We start from the raw sequence: 21,541 nt of genomic DNA, 5'->3' as shown, positions 1-21,541 counted from the left end.
CTTTTTTTTTTTCCAGATGATATTTGAAAAGTCATACTTTTTTTTTTTTTAATTAGGAAGAAATTGCAACAACTGTAATTCTTCTGCCTCTATCATAGAAACCCAGTTCTGCTCCTCTTCTACCCTTTTTTTTGCCAAACTCTGCTTAGAATCAGTACAGGTAGAAAAATTGCCTGCTGAGAGATTTACAACTGTTGTGTGTGTTGATTGCTGGGAATATCATTTGATATTTTCTTTTTTACTGATGTATCTATATTTTATGATCAAAAACTCACTTTTTAAGGATGATCTAAATTTACAGTATCAATTTTGGAATTGATAATAAATAAACTATGAATTTAAGTACCTTTTTACCTGAACAATTCATGGCACTTCATAAAATACAAGGTCTAAATGAAAGCATGGAAAGGCATTTTAAATGCCAAACACTTTGCTGAGTGCTGAGGAAACAGAAAGAAAAATCTGCTCTTAAGTCCACATTGTAACTGGGAGAGCCAAAAACAACAACAACATAATAATAGCACTTACTTGGCTTTAAAGTTTGCAAAATGCTTTACAAATATTATCTCATTTTTATTCTCACAATTTTATTCTGAGAGATAAGTATTATTTCCACACACACACACACCCCCAATTTTATAGATGAGCAAACTAAGGTAGACAGAGATTAAAAGGTTACAATCCCATGGCTAATAAGCATCTGAGACAGGATTTAAATTCCAAGCTTCTTGATTCCAAATCCAACATTTCATATAATCTGCCTCTTGTTAAATTATAAAATTGTAAACTTCTTGATCAGAGATTGTCTTTTGTCTCTTTTTGCATCCCTATAGTTTAGCAATGTGTGTGGCACGTGTTGTGGACACTAAATAAATGTTTATTGATTGATTTGACACCTGCCTAGAAAATCCTAAAAGTTCATCAGGATAGTAAATGACAAAGGTCAGAGGTCCTTGGGCTACATCAATAAGGCAGATAATAGTGCCAGGAGTCTGTAAGACAGAGAAGGTAAGACCCAGAGGACTTTAGGAGAGAATTGTAAGGAAAATGTTAAGACCTGGTGCTTCTCCATCTCACTCAAAGGAAGAGAGTTGGTAGCTTCCATAATCATCAAAATCATATGAGCCAATAGGACCTGATGGATTTGGGGCCTCAGCCCCAGACCAGGGAAAGGGAGGGAAGGTGAAAGTACAAAGTTAAGAGGGCCAAGTGCTTATAAACCCAAGCTTATTTTGAGAAAGGTCAGTGACAGTGACTTCCAGTGAGAACCATTGAGTAGTCTCAGATTTCTCTTTACACCGGGACTAATGCTTAATCAGAGTATGATATGGAATTGCATGAAATGCTGAACTAGATAAGTTTCAGGAAACTATAAATTTCCAATGTAAAGCCCTTGGACCCGTATAGCAATAGCAGTAAGTGATTCTGCACAATTAATTCAAAAAGACTTCATGAAAAAAATGGTACCTGAATCCAAATCAGTTCCAATTGATCAGTAATGAACAGGACCAGCTACATCCAGAGAGAGAACACTGGGAAATGAGTATGGATCACAACATAGCATTTATACTCATTCTGCTACTGTTTGCTTGCATTTTTGTTTTTTCTTCTCAGGTTATTTTTACCTTCTTTCTAAATCCAATGTTTCTTGTGCAGCAAGATAACTGTATGAATATGTATACATATATTGTATTTAACATATACTTTAACATATTTAACATGTATTGGACTACCTGCCATCTAGGTGGAGGGAAGGAGGGGAAAAGTTGAAACAGAATTTTTTGCAAGGGTCAATGTTAAAAAATTACCCATGCATATGTTTTGTATATAAAAAATTATAATTTTAAAAAATATAAAAAGAAAAAAAGAAAATGGTACCTGAGCTTCAAGTGAAAAGGAAAAAGGGCTATGGCCTAAGGTTAAAAAAGAAGGATTCCAGCACTGGAGAATGGCCTTAGTAATAACAGTATAGTAGAAGGGGTGTTAGGCTCAGTCAGAAGAACTAAATTTAAATTCTTTGTGACCTGGGTATGGAACTAACTTTCCTTAACTTTTATTACTCTGTGGCCATTGGCCTAGAAGATTTAAAAGTTCCTTCCAATTCAAAATATGTGATCCTAAAAATAAGAAGGAATTTATTTATTTTCTACAATGAAGAGAGAACTTTTCATGGATTAGGGAATCTATCTTTTGAAGACCCAAAATAAATCCATCCAAGCATTGATTAGTATCCTTATTTAATGTCTTCTTTTCTTTTGAAATAGTCTCCTTTTCCCAGCTTCATCTAGAAGAAAGAAATCCTATCCAACGATTGAACAGTTAACAGGACTAACAAATATCTATCACTCTTTCCTTTTCTGAGTGGATTTATTTAGAACTTAAACATTAAGTGAGAGGATAATGCTGGCAAAGTATTGAATATTGTTTAAAAAAGAAAGGCAAGGTTTGTTTCTACTTCCAAACAGTCCAAATTGAGGAGAAGGAAGGAAGGAGGCAGAATGAAGCCAAATTTGGAGATTGAATGATTGAAGCACAAATTAGAACAGAAAGGCTACTTACCCATTGCTTTAACATAATCAGTAAGTCCTTGGGGATGCTAGAAACAGTTGCAAGGGGATGGGACCTTTTGTCCTGTTCTCACCAGGCATTTTACATCTCTTGCAATGACATCTTCTATTCCACAGTGTTTGATATCTGATGATCTGTCAAGTGAAGATGTTACACAAGATTAGAATTCTTAATCTGGAGATATTTCAACTTGTTTAAATTATTTTCATAACTCTATTTCAGTATAATTTTTTTCATCATGATCCTATTTTTGATATTATTTTATGCATTTAAAACCATTTCTGAAAAGGGGTCCATAGGCTTCATTCAGTTGCCAAAAAGAAATCACCACAGAAGCCCTGACCAAAATTTGTGTATCCTATGAGTTTCCTCTTTCTTTATAGCTCTGCTATCAATAGGAATCATAGAGAGGAACTGCATCACCTTCCAGGTTACTTATCAAATTGCCTTTCTAGTTCTGTTTCAGAATCATGCAGAAAGCCTACAACTGAGTTATTGACTCAGATTCCAAACCTAACTTTTTAAGTTGCTCATTTTTCCCTCTGAAATTCCCTCATTTTCCCTTCACATATAAACAAGTTTATAAATGTCTTTCCAATGTTAACTCGATCCACAAAAACATATTTCAAAGAATTTTTGGCATTGGAAATATCCTCAACCTGAACTGAAGTCTCTTCTTCAATTGCCTTAATATGAGGTTAAACATATTTAACATGTATTTCTACCTGCCATCTAGGGGAGGGCGTAGGGGGGAAGGAAGGGAAAAGTTGGAACAGAAGGCTTTGCAAGGGTCAATGTTGAAAAACTACCCATGCATATGTTCTGTAAATAAAAAGCTATAATTAAAAAAAAAAAAAAAGAATGGGGGGAGGGGGAACCATGGGTTTAAGATCTCTAGTGAGAGGGAACGACTTTTAGAATGATTATTGTTCCTCAGGTCCAGCCAGTCTGTACAGTTCAGACTTATTGGGCACGTGACCTCTTAGCCCCCAGCATAGTCCTTTAGACACTTGAAGACAGGTGTATTCTATAATTCTTACTCCTTCTTCCCCCTAAAAGTCCTCCCTTTTTGATTAAACATCCACAGTTCAATGATTCTCTACTTCAAAGTTTCTTATACTGTGGGTCATGAGTCCATATCAGATCATGTAATTGAATATGGAAGTCACAAAATTAAGGTTTATCATTAGTAAATATTTGATTTGTATACCTACTTTATATACCTATATACCTAAAGTTATGTAAAAATTTCTCAGGCACAAAGGAGTCACAAGTGGAAAAGATTTAAGAAGTTCTGCTCTACTTAATCCTCTGCCTTACTGAAATAATAATAACAATAATAAGTTAACACTTAGATCCAAGGCAATCCTAATAAACTTTGGATAAAAAATGCCATCTGTATCTAAAGAGAGAACTAGGAAGAATGAATGTAAATCAACACATGCTATATTCACTTTTCTTTTTTTTTTTCTGTCGTGTTTTTTTTTTCCTTTTGTTCTGATTTTTCTCTTCCAACATGATTCATAAGAAAATATGTTTTTAAAACATAAAATGAATGTACATGTATAATGAGAAAATTTAAAAAAAAGTTAACACTTATTTACCTCTATAATGTATAAAGTATTTCATATATGTCAGCTCATTTAATCCTCACAACCCTGAGTAGGTGCTATTCTTGTCCCCATTAAAAAGCTGAGACTGAATAAGGGTTAAATCACTTGCCCAAGATCATATTTATACCTAGTAAATTTTAGAGGCAGACTCAAAATCTGATCTATATCCCAAGACTAGTACTTTATCCCCAGAGTTACCTTAACTTGCTCTTAATAATAGTAAGCATTTTAAATATCTCATTTGATTCTTATTACAATCTTATGAAGTGGATGCTATTATTATTATCCCCATTTTACAGATGTGGAAATTAAGGGTAAGGGAGGTTAGGTTACTCATTCAGGTCTAGCTGAGGGAGAATTTGAATTCTTCCTGACTCTAGACACAATATCTCATTCATTGGTATGGCTGAGCCTCTGGGAGAGAGCTCAGGTGATCAGGCTAACTAAGATGCAGCCAAAGTCTAGCATCAGCAGTACTGGTCCAAGTTTGGAGTCCTGGGAGCAGTAAAAGAAAAAGAAAGAAGAGCAAGAAAATCACTCCCTAATTTCAGGGTTCGGAGCTTCTTCCAAGCTAGTTTTGAGATAAGTGAGATTTTTGGTATCTCCACTCTTCCTTTCCCCAGATATGTACCTATGCTGTCTAATCTCCTCCACCATTATGTGACATCTATCTAAGCTCATTCTAAAATAAGATTTTATGGTACTTAGCAAATGCTTAATAAATATTTTCTCCTTTTCCCCCTCTTACTCCCATTCTTTCAGGATAGTTAATTTCATTCTGTCTTTAAAGCAGTCTAAATAAATTTCCCTATTCTATGAATGACTGATACATAACACTTCCAGAAGTATTTATATTTTTAAATGATACACTTTTTCCCCCAAGTGAATCTCTAGCTAGTGAACTCTTTAAAGAAGAAAGGGAAAAAATATTGAGTCAACGCTAGCGAATATTTTGCTTTGCCAGCCCCTAATTGTGAGGGAGTCTTGCCTGAGTCACTTCCCCAATCTGTTTATGCTTTTTATAACTTTTTTCCCCCAAGTCTTCTGTACCCATGAATTAACTGAAAGCTGGAAGTGTGGTTGCAAAGCAGGAGGCGGCTCTTCAGAATTGGTATATGTGGCGTTATTCAGGTGTTCAAGTTGTGTAAACCCTTTGGGTTTTGGAGAAAAGATACAGGAGTGATTTGCCATTTCCCTCTCTAGTTCATTTTACAGAGGAGGAAACTGAGGTAAAGTATCAAATGATTCCTTTAGGGTCACACAACTAGTAGGAGTCTAAAGCCAGATTTGAACTCAGGAAAGTGAATCTCCCCAACTCTAGGACCACTCTCTCCATCTGGCTCTCTCACAGGTATGTGTGGTTTGAATGAAACTTGGAAGATCTGGGTTGAATTTCCAGCCTTGCTGCTAAATTACCTCCTGGACCTCAGGCAAGCCATTTCCCTCTTTGGGCCTTTTTGTATTCCATCTTTAAACCAAGTGATCCCTGGGACCTTGACCACCCAAGTCTTTGTAGAGCAGCTCCACCCCCATCTCTCTTTTAGTTTTCCTTTCTGCAAATAAATATAATTCTCTAAGCTCAGGAAGAGTACAACCTTTCATTTAGGTGTTCTATAGGCCTCTGACTTTTGCTTTGCTTTCCATTACCGTTCCCTAATTGCTGTTTATCAGATTTGCAAGGCCATGAATTGGGTTACTAGTTTGGAGGTTCATTCTCTCTCTGCTCCCCTCTTTTCTGAACTTTTGTGTTCAGTTAGTTAAGTTGTTCAGGCTAAAACTCTAAGCTTGAATGCTTGGATCTGACTGTTTTCATGAAGAATCTGTTAACTCAAGGAATTTCCAAGCTGACTGAGCTTAGTAAGCTCCATGGAAGGTAAATATCATAAATCACTTTAACATTTCTCTTATTACTTTGATGTTTTGGGGGATTATTACTCTTATAATAACAAGAGACTATGCCATTGGCTGTTTAACACTTGTAACCTCAGCTTTGGTTTACTTAACTTGTAAATTCTGTTTTATATTGTTTACAATCTGTCTGATAGCCACCATTAACAGAATAAACATTCTATAAATCAAGTATGTTTGAATTCTAGAGGATTCACAATTGTATCTAAAAGCCAGGTTCCTTTCCTCACATTCAAGTAGAAATCGCTCTGATCAAGCAAAACTTAAAATAAACTTACTTTCAGTGTTTGAAATTAAACTTTAATTAAACAGGAGGATTTGGGAATTTTTTTTCATTGTCCTATCCTATCTGGCTAAGGATATTCTATAATTATTAATATAGGCTATCAAACTGATCTTCTGGTCCTGGATCAACAAAAAAACGATGCCAGGCTCTGTATCTTAATTTTTGACTGGAAAAAATAGGGGACAATTTTCATGTAACAGATTTAGAAAACTTGACTCTGAGTTCTCATTCCCATAAGTACCCTATTCAGTGATGCAGGTTGCAACCCATTTCGATGGACCCTGTCTATCCTGCAAGACTTCCATTCCCTTTCATAAATTATTTCAATTCAGGAAACAGGCATGTGTTATAGGCCATGTAAAGCAATCATCTTTTTAATGTACCTTCAAACTTATTTGTTCTCTAGAGTAGAAATTCTTAATCATTTTTTTGTGTCATGGATCCTATTGGAACTCTTTTTGGTTTTTAATGCATAAAATAAAATACATAGGATTTCAAAGGAAGCCAAATATATTGCAATACAGATTTCAAAACGTATTTTTAAAAAATTATCTCATGGATCCCAGGTTGAGAACCTCTGCTCCAGATAAATTTTAAATTATTATGAATTTAGAGCTATAAATTATAATAATTTTATAATTATATGATCATTGTATAATTTTATATCATAATCATTAATATGATTATATTAATGAATGATTTTTTTCTCATCATCTTAAACCTAGAAAAAATGTGTTAGTTCTATAAAAATCATGTTGTTTTCATGATCTCTTTAATGATTTTAATTCTTGCATGCTTCCAAGTTAAACAGATTTTTTTGTTTTGTTTTAGACATCTTTTTGTTAATAATGTCAGGAATTTACCATCATCCATCCCATCCTGAACATGAATATCAGAAACTTCATAAAGTTTTCTATGCAGTATTTAAAACTTTCACATTTGCCAACAGTTTAATTCTAAGGCAGTGTGATCAAGTAGAGAGAGAGCTGATTTAGAAAACCTAGATCAAGATTCATGATCAGCTTCTGAAACACTATGTGACCCTGGGAAAGTATGTCTCTGGTACTCTAGGCAACCCTCTAAGACTATAAGTTGTAGAGAAGGTTTTGACCTGCATTGGCCAAGGGAATTTACTCACCTGGAGCTTCCTATACCTATTTAATCACAGGTCTAATACTTATCTCTTCCTTAATTCAGTTCATAGCTATAATATAAATAATAATTTGTTTTTATATTTAGAAATGATTGATCATTTTTTTTACCTCAAAGTTGATTTGGCTTTCGAGTCTATCAGCCATAAGGCATAATTTAACAATATTATTAATGATAAAATTACTTACCAATATATAGTACTTCAAAGGACTTTCATTGCAACAACACATGAAAGAAGGAAAGATAAGTATTATTAGATCCATTGCATAGATGTAGAAACAAGATCAGGGAGTCTATAATTACATAGCCAATGGCTTTCATATCTAGAAATCCAACTAGAGTTTCCTGATTCCAAATCTAGAGTTCAAAAGTCCATAGAATTTAGCTGATAAGAACCTTAAAGAGATGATAAAGAATTTCGGACAAGAACAGTTTCATTTTTGTCTTTGTGTGTCAAGAACCTAGAACAGAGTAGGGATATGATTGATGTTTTCTTAAATATAATTGGATTATCCAGTCTAACTCCTTCAATTTATAAACAAGAAACTGGGACCTATACCAGTCAAGTAATTGACCCAAGATGCCACAGATAAATCTCGGGCCTCTTAGCACCAATTATAGTGAAACAACATTCTGTCAGTACATCCTTTTTCTGTGGTCCCTCCGGGAGCTAATTCAATTTTGTCCTAAAACTCAAAAGTAGAGTATAAAATGTGGAGTTATTCTCTGTAGTTGTTCCAACAAATTTACTTTTTAGATGGAGTTTGTAAATTGCTTCTTTTTAGATTAAAAAGTAAAGCAAGGCCATATATAAAAATTAAAAATAATTGTCTGAGTTTTCTGTTCTCAGTCTTTATTTTATTCAGAGGAAATGTTATCAGTTCACAGAAAGGGAGTGTCTATCTAGGAAAAATTTAGTACTTATAGGATAGCCCCCTCAGTGAAACACTCCTTTATATTTCTTTCCAACCATAATATTTGTGTTTGAGAGTTTCTATCCTCAATCTGAGGAAATTTACACTGGCAGAAGTTTCTTAATTCTAAGCAATTCATTAGTTTTTTCTTCTATTCTTTATTGTATTTTCAATGAAACAGATTAAGTTTTTTTTTTTTTAAATTAAGAATCGGGACGGTCTTACAACACCATGAGTATATATTCCCCAAATTTAATCCTCCAGTTTTTTGGTGAACACCATTATGATAATAACCATCAGCACCAAAATCCTGTATCTGTAATTGTGCTGGGCAGAAAGTTTCAAATTAAGGCACATCTTCAGGGAGCAGACATTGATTCTCTTATCTCACTCCTTAAAAAGACATCATCTTTTGCAGTAATTTTGGAAACATTGTCTCTCAAATAATATTGACATTTTAGTGTAATAAAAAAGGTTTTCTAGGTAATTTCTCTTGCAAAAGAACAACTTCAAAAATCACACAGCTTGTGACAAACTAACATTTTTCTTTTTTCAAATGTTTTCTTGATTTTTTTTTCTGTATCTCACCATTTTTCCTATCTCTCTACACACTGACATTCCCTCCTTCCCTCCCCCACACAAAAGAAAAGGAGATTATAGGCTTCATTCTCTTATCTATAAACTTAAGGAATTGGACTGGATGAATCAATTAAATTCAAGAAGCATTGATTATACACCCACTATATTCTAGATACTTGACACAGAAAGATAAAAATGAGTTTCTGCTCTCAGATAAGCCTCAAATAGAAACTTTGTTTTCAATTCATACAATATTCTGTTTTAGTAGCTCCCTACTGTGTGAGATCTCTGAGATCTCCAAAAACTTCAATGAATTTTATCTCTCTTCCTTTTTATGATCTTTTCATTATATTATTGTAATCATTTAGTATATCTTTCTGTTGATCTTCATGTTTTGTCTTGCATCAATTTATTCAAATCATTTTTTGTTTCTCTGAGTTCTTCATTCATAATTTCTTACTGTACAATAATGTTATATTGATATTCTATAATTTTGCAGCCATACCTTAATCAAATATCTCCCTGTTTCCCTACTGCCTATTAACATACCTGTGTCTTCCCCATCTTACAAAGCTCTAGCATGATTCATCCATTCCAGTTAGTTTTCTTCCCTTTGGGGGATTTCCTCAAGAAACTCCTTGAGAAATGTGTCTATAATAGGTGCCAGGAGGCCAATTATTAATAATATTTATAAACAAATGACATCTTACATATTAATAAAGCTTCTCACAATCTCTCACTTGATCTTTACAACTGTGTGAGAACGACAGATATAACAATAACCAGACAGCACATTATCCCATTTCATGGAAATGAAAGAGGCAGGGAATAAGCATTTTAAGGGCCTACTGTGTGCCCGATATTGGGCTAAGAACTTTATGAATATTATCTAATTTGATCTCCATGATAAACCTGGAAATCTGATACTATTTTTATGCCTACTTTACAGTTGGGAAAACTGAAGCAGGCAGAGGTGACTTAAGTGACTTTATTTACCAAGATGACAAAGTTGGGAGTTGTCTGAGACTGGATTTGAACTCAGGTTTTCCTAACTCCAGGACCAGAGCTGTATCCATTGAGTCGTCTGGCTGTTGTGTCCCTGTTGAGAAAAATGGACTTACCCAACCTCACAGCAACAGAAACTTAGATTTCAGTCTAGTGATAATATACATAGTATAAAGACAGCTTTCCTTTTTTTTTTTTTTTAAAGAGAGAATATATAATGCCTTATTTTTAAAATGGCAAAAATAAGAAATAAATATTGAACTTGTTCAGTGATCTGTGATTTCATTAATGCAGTTCCTCCCCAGTGATAAAGCAAACAGTTCATATATAAATGCCTTCTCACTGTATCATCTCCTGTTCATGTCTTCTGATAAATCTTCTAGGTGAAGCCCTCCTAATTTTTTAACATTACTCCTTAAAGCTTATTTTTGTTCATGGTATGACCATTTGTTATCCCTCTTACTATATGATTAACTTGACTTCTTTACCTATACATCACATTGATGACTGACAATATGCTACAGCCCAAGATAATTTACTATCATAGCAAAAAGCATGTAAAATCCTTAATTTTCTGAACCTTTCCATTTCTGTAGTTTATAAAAATAAAGTATACACACACACATACACACACACATATAAAATCTTCATTTCATGCTTACCTGGCAGGGATAATTCCATGATCACAAAGGTGGTTTCCCCAGGGTAAAGTTTACCCATTATGCTCCTGATCCCTATGATTTCCCCAAATTCAGGAAACTCAACTGCATAATTTGTGAGCAACTGCATTCATGTTCTCCCCCTGATAAAAAGCTAAAATAAAATAAAATAAAATTTTCAGATATATCCCTTACCTATTTATTATACCAGAGGACTGCCCCTTGTAACAAGTTGGAGGGGGGAGGGAAGCAATTCAGTACATTCCCTGAGTTTCCCCTCACCTATGTAAAAAAGGAAGAGAGATTACATTTTCTGATTTTTTTCAGAGATAATCTTGGTCATTATATTTATTCAGTGTTGAGTTTCACTTTTATTCTTTCTGTTTACATTTTTTGTTTTGTCGTTGTTGTTTCTCTGGTTCTGCTTAATTCACTTTATATCATTTTTATGTCCTTCCAGGTTTCTCTGGGCTCCTTGTATTCATTACATATGTATTCATATGTATGTACAATGTATTCATTGTTTCTTATAATGCAGTGATATTTCACTACATTCATATAGCATAGTTTGTTTAGCCCTTCTTTAATCAATGAGTACCTATTTTGTTTCCAGTTCTTGCTGCTACTACTAAAAAAAAAAAAATGCTTCCAGGAATAATTTTATATAGAAACTTTTCTTAAAATGTCATGTAGGAAAGCTTGCTTGTTCTTATCTTATTTTCATTAAGACTCATTTTTAAAGCCTCAAATTTGCCTCCTTTGGCAATTTTCTGTGTATACTTATTCTAATCCAGTTCACTTCCCATATAATTTTGCTTTCTATTTCCTTATATAGCACATCAGAGACTGTAATTTTTAATTTTAAAGAGGCAGTCAAGATTAAGTGACTTTTCCAAGATCACCCAGCTAATAAATATCTGAGGCTGCATCTGAACTCAGGTCCTCCTGACTGCAGGGCCAGTGGAGATTGTAATTTTAGATCCAAATGTTGGCTCTATATGTCATAATTTTAAAAAGTTTTAAAAATACTCACAAAACTTTTTCCATCTTTAATCTCTTTTCCTCCTCCTAATTTCAACATAAATACTTGGTTCAATTGGTTCTAATGGCAACAACTATTTTTATAAAATTCTTGCTGTTCAGTTATTTTTTGGGTCTGACCCTTTGTGACCCCACTTAGGGTTTTCTTGATTATTTCCTCCTCCAGCTCATTTCGCAACTTCAAAAACTGTGGCAAACAGCATACTTTTCCAGAGTCACTAGGAAGTGTCTGAGGCCAGATTTGAACTCAGATTTTCCTTGATTCAGGCCTGGCACTATTTACTATTCTACTTCTTAATTACCTAGTATCCTCTTCCCTAACATTTTGCATTTTGCAAATAGATTTATATTATAGATTTGGCTGTTATAGTAAATGTTGTATCTTTCTACTTGGCAAAGACAACAAATATTTGCTGGCTTTGGTATCTCTGGGTTCATTTGTCCTGTTGTGATGATTATTTTATTGGCATTAAACTTGTATAAGAAATTATTGTTTTTGATATATTTTCTTGTCCATTCCCCATTTTTCAGTATCAGCAACTTTTTTAAATGGATCAAGTTTATTGTACACCATATCTTCTCAATTTTATTATTTTTTAATAATTTGTATTGATTTTGGTTTTTAACAAGTCGATTTGTTTTAGCAAATCAATTTCAAATAAGATTGTAGCTGATGTTACCCTTCTATGTGCTACTTGCTATTAGATAAAGTATACTTTTAATTGCCAGTAGAACCTATGTCTTATTTATAAGACATAGGTAGATCACCAAGGAGAAATTGGTTTCTGTAAACACACTTAAGTATAGTATATATTGCTCTTTGTGCTTAAAGCTAAAGGATCTCTTCCTGAATTCTGTTTTGAGTGGTTGTAAACTTAAGAATCATCTAACAATGATTCAGGCCAATTCCAATGGCTTTGTGATAAAGAGAGCCATCTGCACCCAGAGGGAGGAAAATGGGAACTGAATGTGGACCACAACATGGTATTTTCATTCTTTTTGGTGTTGTTTGCTTGTGTTTTGTTTTCTTTCTCATTTTTTTTTCTTTTTGATCTAATTTTTTTTGTGCAGTATGATATTTGTGGAAATATGTATAGAAGAATTGTACATGTTTAACATATATTGGATCACTTGCCATCTAAGAAAGGGGTGAGGGGAAGAGAGGGAAAAAAAATAGAATAAAAGATTTTGTAAGAGTGAATGGTGAAAATTATCCATGTATGTTTTGAAAATAAAAAGCTTTAATTAAAAAAAAAAAAAGAATCATCTAACAAGGTGTCTATTGTTCCTGCCAGATGGCCTGTGAGAATTTGGATTTAAAGTCAATTAATGGTATAAGAAACTTTAGATGCCCTTGAGATCCACCCCTTAATTTTGCAGATAAGAAAACTGCCAAAGTTTGTATAGCTAGGTAGTGTTGGTACTGAGTGAGATATCTGGGCTGAGCAGTGTTTGACTCTTACTTCAGGCTGTCTTTCCACTCCAAACTGTAATCCCTCCTTGCCATCTCCAAAAAGGATTCTCTCCAGGGGAATAAGAAAAATCTTATATTTCTGAGTAAATCTAGTCCTGACTCTGAATAACTAAAGCAGGAAATAATGGCCTGGATATATATAATATATATTTAATTTTAATAGTATTTTTCCAGATACATGTAAAGATAATTTTCAAGATTCATTTTTAAAGACTTTGTGTTTTAAATTTGTCTCCCTTATCTCTCTTGCTCCCCAAGACAACAAGTAATCTAAGTTAAATATGTGCAGTTCTTTAGAATATATTTCCATATTTGTCAATTGTACAAGAAAAATTAGACCAAAAAGCATGAGGAAAAAAAAAAACAAAAACCAAGTGAAAACACTATGCTTCCATTCGAATTTGATCTCCATAGTTCTCTCTCCAGATTTAGATGGCACTTTCCATTCCAAGTCTATTGGAATTGAGTGCCCTATATTTTTCAAATTTTGGATTTTGAAAATATCTAGTAGCTATTTAAGAGAGGAAATTGCATCAGAGACATTCTATGCAGAATATATTTCATTGTTATTAATTATTAGGCTCATCTTGAGCTGTCTGTTGTAATGGAAAAAAACTTTGGAATTGGAGTCAGAGAGTAGCCACATTTTACTTATGTGATTTTTTTTTCTCAGTAGGTCACTTTTTCTCTGAGGAGCAGTTTTCTCATCTGTAAAATAAAAAGTTGGACTATATAGTCTCACCTCTAATTTCTGCTCTTTGGGTTTTCTCTTTATGATCTATGCTCGCAAAAGGCTTTACCTCCTAAAGCAAATCTTCCTGATTCTAACATTCTCTCTCTCTCCTCAGATTATATTGTATTTAATTTTTCTTTGTATATCCTCCTAGGAAAAGTAAACTTGTTGAGAGCTGGGACTCCTTTTGGTATTCTGTCCCCAGTCCCAAGCATAGCGCCTTTCATATATTAGGTACTTAACAAATATAAATGAAATAGAAAGGAAACATTTCTTTATGTTTTATTATATTTTGACTTTTATTGTAGTTTATCATTTTTTAAAATTCAAATTTATTTCAGTTCCAGATTCTCCTTTCCCTCATCTCCTCCCACACACATTGAGAAAATAAGAAATGCAATCATTGTAGGAATGCAGTCATGCAAAACAAATTTCTGCTATAGCCATAACCATTCTAGCAAAGAAAGCAAGAAAAAAGGAAAAAAAAAATGCGTTCAATCTGAATTCTGAGTCTTTCAGTTCTCTCTCTGGAGGTGGATAGCATTTTTCATCATAAGCCCTTTGAAATTGTTGGTCCTTGTATTGATTAGAGTTATTAAGTGTTTAATTTCATAACTTTATATTTTAGCTTTATAATATTGCTGTTACTGTATAAATTGTTCTCTGGCTCTACTCATTTCATTTTATATTCATTCCAAATAATCTTTCCAGGTTTTCCTGAAACCATCCTCAAAGAAGGAATTTACATTCTATTTAGCAGATATTCCTTAGCTTCATGTGAATGTCAATTGTACAATAGTAACTCTTCAGAATGTCACCAAAAAGTCTTCCTCTTTCAGACGATACACTAAAAAGTTCTAGTCTCAGGATAGTGATGAGAGAGCATTTGCAACTTGAAAGAAGCCTTATGTGTGTACCTTCATTCAGATTAGTTGATGAGAGTGAGAATTGTATTTACTGGAGCTAAGGCACTGAAAGGAGAGTTAGACTAAATGACTGGTTATTCCTTGACCAGGATCAATTTTCATTTCAGTTCAGTTCCGCTGAGTGAGAAATGGTACAATAATAAGAAAAAACAACCTTGAAAGATTTTGTAATGCTCTAAGCCCATGCTCTGCAGGAACCAAAGGAGTATAAGATAGGATATGCTGTTTGGATGTTAGGAGTGACAAGGATGTTTGTTCCTCTGTTATTGCTGTATCTTCAAAATAAATACTTTTTTGTAAGGGAAAAAAAAAAACAACTTAAAAACTTTGATTCAATAGAGTGGCCTGTTGTGATTTCATCAGATTAATAATGGATGTATGACTTCTACTTTTTGGTAGAGAAGAAATGAACTATGTCTGAGAAATGAGATAGAGCCAGTGGGTTGATTTGTTTTGTGTGGTTTCATTATCAGGGATGGGGAGGAAAGGAAAGAGTTATGAGGAGAAATAGGGATTCAAGGGAAAGAAAAAAGAGGGTAGGGAGTGTGGGCCTGTAGACAACAAAGGTAGTTTTGTTTCTATGATGTTAAATTTCATATGCACTTTTTTAAAAATTTTATTTTATTTTATTTAATAATAACTTTATATTGACAGAATCCATGCCAGGGTAATTTTTTTACAACATTATCCCTTGCACTCGCTTCTGTTCCGATTTTTCTCCTCCCTCCCTCCACCCCACTCCCCTAGATGGCAAGCAGTCCTATATATGTTAGATATGTTGCAGTATCATATGCACTTTTAAAAACTTTCAACTGGGTAACAAAAGTTCACAGTTTCATAAGCAGTCCTCGTTTCTGAAAATTCTTTGTGTACTGAGATATTCAAATGTTTTAATAAAAAGAGGAACTATAGAAAACACATTAAAAATAAGAACTGATTACTATGATGCATTTGGGGATTTGGTTGTAGAAAATAGGGGTGAAAAAACCTTTATTTCCTAGCACCAATGCCCTAGTGTTATTACAAAGATAAAATAAAATGATAATTTTAAACCTTAAAAAGCTACATAAGTATCATAATCATCACTATCATTATCTCCATCTCCCTAAGGTCCCCTTCTCTTACTTCTATTTAGTAGAAATAACTTTGCATTCTTGAAGACAATATCATCAAAGCACAAGCCCTGTGCTTGTTTGCATGTTTGATGACCATTTTAGCTTAGTTTAGAGAATCTCTTCCCCAGAAGGTTGGCCACCAAATAGTTAACTTTTTTTAGCCGTAAATCATGAAACTAAGAAGAAATTATGGTCAGTCTATGATGGAAATATTCATCCTAGGAAAGTTTCATGAGCTAAAATTTTAAGTGTAAAGACTTCAGAGTCTTGAGACTGAGTAGTTGCTGTCCCAGGTACCCTAAGATTTGGGAGGTAATCTTAAGGAGAGGGGAGGTTTATAATGTGTAATGTGGACAGCATAGTATTCTAAACAAATTAACAGAAAAGAACATCAGATTTAGAATCAGAAAACTGGTATTCAAATTCTGGCTCTATTATTTCTTTTTCATAGTGCCTATTCCCCATGGTGGTTGTGAAGATAAAATGAGATAATATGTGTAAACATTAAAGATCTATGTAATGTTACATAATTATCAATCATTATCACCATTTTGTGAATGACCTAGAGTGAAAGATTAATTTTTCTCAGCTTAGCTTTCCAGTGGAATGTATACTTCTTAAGAGCAGAGGGTATTTTGAGCACACATAGCAGATACTTAATCACTGTTTGTTGAGTTGAAGTGTGTGTGAAATTAGAATATTGATACTTCCATGACCTGAGTGTCTGGGGATTTTGTGAGGAATACACTTTCTAAAGCCTAAAGGATTATATATGTGCATTACTGTATTGCCTGTGATTGCATCAAAAAGAGGGAAAGTTTCCAGCTTATTAAAAGCTTCAATTTTGCTCTGGTGGAGCAGCCAAGTTTGAACCATGAAGTGTAAATAATTCCCCATATAATTCAGAGATTACCCAAGTTTGTGAGAGGGAATTCTGTTTCTCCTCATAACACCATTGAGTTCTTTGGATTGGATAGCAGCCAACATTCCTGACCAATGTCGGACTGGGTATCTTAATTTGTAGAACAGAAAGAATTTTTGAAAAGGGTGTACCCAGTGACCTTTGTGATCATTGCACTCTCTTATTTCTGTTTATAGCTCTGAATTCCAGATTAACATTAAACATGTAGAATCTTATTCTTTTATTTTTGGTTTTGGATGCCAGCCACTGATCAGAGTGACTCCCTATATTTCATCTAAAGATGCACTTTTTAAAATAGATGCATGTGGATTGCAATCTTTCTTCTTCTCCAATTATAGCTTTTTTTGGAACATTGAATGTGGAAAAAGATTATAATTATAAGGAGATTATATTGCTTTCTGGACCTTTGGCAAGAGTGTTTAAACATGTGTTCTAAAAGAGTTAACACTTTTTTCAAAAGGTTGCTAACCAAGCATCAAGTTTGCAATAATCTGTGAGCTGAAATAATTGTTTTACATATGATAATTAAAATGGTTTGTATGTGATCATAGACTTCTGGAATGCTAAAATGCCAGAGACTATTTTTGGGTTCTTTCCCATCTTGCTGAAACATGAGGTCCACCATGTATGTTCCAACACCATTTCTAACAAGAAGTTGATCTAGCCTCTATTCCAATATCTACAATAGAAGGGATTTTAAGAGACTGCCATTTTATTTTTAACTAGCTCTAATTGCTAACCTCAGCTAAAGTAACTATTATTGTAACTTTGACCCATTGGTCTTCCTCCTACTCGTCTAAAAGCCAATAGTCTAATCTTTTTTTTTTTTTTTTTTGCTCATCTTTCTCAATCAGTAAAAATGCAAAATAAAATTGGAAAACCCTACAAGTAATTGAAGATGGTAAGCATGTTTTCCCCAAACCTTTTCTTCTCCATGCTAAATACTCCCAGCATCCTTAATATTTCTTCAGATTACTTGTTGTTCAGTTGTTTCATTTGAATCTGACTCTTCCTGGCCCCATTTGGCATTTTCTTGGTAAAGATACTGGAGTGGTTTGTCATTTCCTTCTCAAATTCATTTTACAGGTAAAAATGGCAAGCAGGGTTAATAACTTATTCAGGGTCATACAACTAGTAAGTATCTAGAGCTAGATTCATAAAGATGAGTTTTCCTAATTCCAAACCTGGTGCTCTATCCACTGTGCCAGCTACCTACCTTCTTAGATAACTTGTAGTACAGCAGGCAAAACTGCTGTGCTATTTGAAACAATGCCCAAAGAAGTATCACTGGGTCAAAAGTTTGCTCACTGTGCAAACTCTTTGACCCAGTGATACTTCTATTAGGTCTGTATTCCAGGGAGATCATAAAAAAATGGAAAAAGACCCACATATACCAAAAATATTTATAGCAGCTCTCTTTGTAGTAGCAAGGAATTGGAAATTGAAGAGATGCTCATCAATTGGGGAATAGCTGAATAAATAGTAGGATATGAATGTAATGGAATACTATTCTTCTAGAAGAAAAGATGAGCAGGCAGATTTCAGAAAAATCCAGAAGAACTTATGAACTGATGCTGAATGAAATGAGCAGAACCAGAAGAACATTGTACAGAGTAACACAGCAGTGTGCAAAGATCAACTTTGATAGATTTTGTTTTTCTCAGCAATACAATGACCTAAGACAATTCTAAAAGGCTTATGATGGAAAATGCTATCCACATCCAGGGAAAGTCTGGATGCAGATTGAAACATAATATTATTTTACTTTTTTTGTTGTTTTATCCTTTTTTTGTGATTTTTCCCTTTTGTTCTGATTCTTCTTTTACAACATGACTAATGTAGACATTTTTTTTAATTGCTGTGAACCAAGTCAGAAGACTTGTATTTTTTCCCCCAGATTTGAAATTCACATTCCCATAAAGCCCCCAAATCTGTTTAATTTTATAGGAAGAGATCACTACTTGATGATGACTTCCTGGAGTGATCTCTAAAAGATGAAGCAATACAGAATTCAGGGCAAATATCTATAATCATTGGCTTTAGAATTGGGAGGGACAAATAAAATTATCCTACTTATTCCCAGTTAATGAGATGCCATTTTTTTTCCTTTGTAAAAAGTTTCTGTGATGACTGAGTCACTTTTCCCCTCCTATTTCACAAAACATTTTCCTAAGATGGATAAAAGTATGTGTTTGTTTTTATCAAGGATGTGCCTTGCTCAGTTCCCATTTATGGTTTTGAATACTTAATAGCTAGCATTTCTATAATACTTTTAAGATTTGTAAAGCATTTTACAAATGTTATCTCATTTAATCCTCACAATAAAATTCTGTGTTTTAAGGTATGTGCTCTCATCTCCATTTTACAAATCTACATTTACAAATGAAAATGAATCCACAGGAAGAACTTTCTCGGGGTCATATTGCTAGTGTCTGAACTTTTAAAGGAACATTTGGAATTTGAAAGAAAATGTTTTAAAATAATATAGTTCAAGGTTTTTCAAGGAGGAATGCTGGAAACTATCTTTGCATGTATTTTGAAAATAAAAGGCTATTATTTAAAAAAAGAAAGAAAATGAGATGGTAAAGATTCAGTTAGTGTCTTCCTTTATACCTTTTGCTAGACTCGGATAATCAGAGCTAAAAGGCCCCATAAAGTCCAACAATCTTACCTGACTTAGTTATTTTTCACCACTTGTTTTAGTTTTAATTTATTATTCAAACTTTTTTCCTTTATAAATTTTAAGTTGTTTTCCTTCCTTCTTTCCCTTTCCCACCCACTTAAGGTGGCAAACAATATATGAATTACACATGTGAAAGCATACAAAACATTTGCATAATTGGACATTTTTGCAAGAACATAAGAAAATTATACTTCAATTTTGCATTCAATTCATCAGCTCTCTCTGGAAAAATTCTTATCAGGAGTACTTTGCAATTATCTTTGATCATTGTATTGATCTTTTGATCATTATTACAACATAGCTGTTACTGTATACAATGATTTTCTGGTTTTGCTTCAATTCATATAGATCAAAAAGATCTTGCCAAAATAGATCTTGCCATGTTTTCCTGAAACTATTCCCTCATCATTTCATTTAACATAATAGTACTCCATGACAATCATATGTGGAAACTTATTTAGCCATTGATGAACATTTCTTCAATTTCCAATTCTTGGTACACACAAAAAGAGCTGCTATTTTTTTTAACATATAGGTGTTTTTTCCCTTTGATTTCCAGCTGCCTGTTCATAACCTTTGATCCTTTGTCAATTGGGGGATGGCCCTTATTTTTACAAATTTGATTCAATTGCCTATATATTTGGGAAATGAAGCCTTAATCAGAGAAACTAGCTATAAAATATTAGATATTATTTCATTCAACATGGTACACAATGTAGATTCCCTGTTGTCTCTTTTAAGTAGGTCTATCTTTGCTTTTGCTTTGTCTGATATCTTGATTACTACTCCTACATTTTTTACTTCATCTGAAGTATAATAGATTCTGTTCCAACCCTTTATTTTAATGCTGTGTGTCTTTCTGTTTTAAGTATGTCTGTTGTACACAACATATTGTTGGAATCTGGATTCTAATTCATTCTGCTTCTGTTTTATGGATGAGCGCATCTCATTCATGTTCATGGTAATGATTACAGTGAATTTCCTTCTATCCTATTTTCCTTTATTTGTCCTCTCTCTTTTTATCCTCTCTAAAGATCATTTTGTTTTCTTCACTACTGTCTCTTTTAATCCACCTTCCCTTTTATCTCTCTTCTCCCCTATCTATTATTCCCTTCCCCTCCTATTTCCCTATTGGATAAGACAGATTTCTATATCCAACTGAGCATGTATATATCTATTTCCTCGGTAAATCAATTCCTGTGAGAGTGAGGTTCAGGCCCCCTTTCTCATTGTCCCCACCTCTCGATTTTCCCCTTTGTAATAAAAGTTAGTCCTTATATAACTCTTCTATGTGAGAAAAATTTCCCCATTCTACCTTTCCTTTCTGCCTTCTTCCAGTGCATCTCTCTTTCTCACCTCTACATTTGTTTTGGAAATCATCCCAATATAATCAATATACCTCTGCCCTCTATCTATGTAGATTAACTGTCCTAATAATGATATAATTAGGAGTTACATGTATTATCTCCCCATGTTGAAATGTAAACAATTTAACTTTATTGAGTCCTTTATGGTTACTCTTTCATATATACCTTTTTATGTTTCTTTCAAGCTTCTGTCTGAATGTCAAATTTTCTTTTCAGCTCTGGCCTTTTCATTAGGAATGATTGGAAGTTCTCCATTTTTAAAAATATCCATTTTTCCCCCCTGAAAAACTATATTCAGTTTTACTGGGTATGTTATATAGCTCCTTTGCTTTCTGAAATATTATATTCCAATTCCTCTTATCCTTTAATGCAGAAGTTGCTAAATTTTGTGTTATTCTGACTGTGACTTGATGCTATTTGAATTCTTTCTTTCTGACTGCTTGCAGTATTTTGTCCTTGAATTGGGAGTTCTGAAATTTGACTACAATATTCTGAGCGGTTTTTATTTTGATATCCGTTTCAGGAGGTGATTAGTAGATTCTTTCAATTTCTATTTTATCTTCAAAAGAAGATATCAGGGCAGTTTTCCTTTATAA

At 33.6% G+C, this 21,541-nt stretch overlaps 1 protein-coding gene and 1 pseudogene across 1 annotated transcript in view; both read left to right on the top strand.

The window, feature by feature from the left end:
• TBC1D9 (TBC1 domain family member 9) overlaps positions 1-21,541 on the top strand; it is a 113,656-nt gene that overhangs the window by 3,838 nt on the left and 88,277 nt on the right. The gene's annotated exons all lie outside the window — the stretch shown is intronic.
• Positions 10,680-10,824, top strand: LOC127542163 (uncharacterized; annotated as a pseudogene).

This window comes from Antechinus flavipes, chromosome 6, assembly GCF_016432865.1.
Source record: "Antechinus flavipes isolate AdamAnt ecotype Samford, QLD, Australia chromosome 6, AdamAnt_v2, whole genome shotgun sequence".
Lineage (NCBI taxonomy): Eukaryota > Metazoa > Chordata > Mammalia > Dasyuromorphia > Dasyuridae > Antechinus > Antechinus flavipes.
This window is presented reverse-complemented; position numbering and strand designations above follow the sequence as displayed.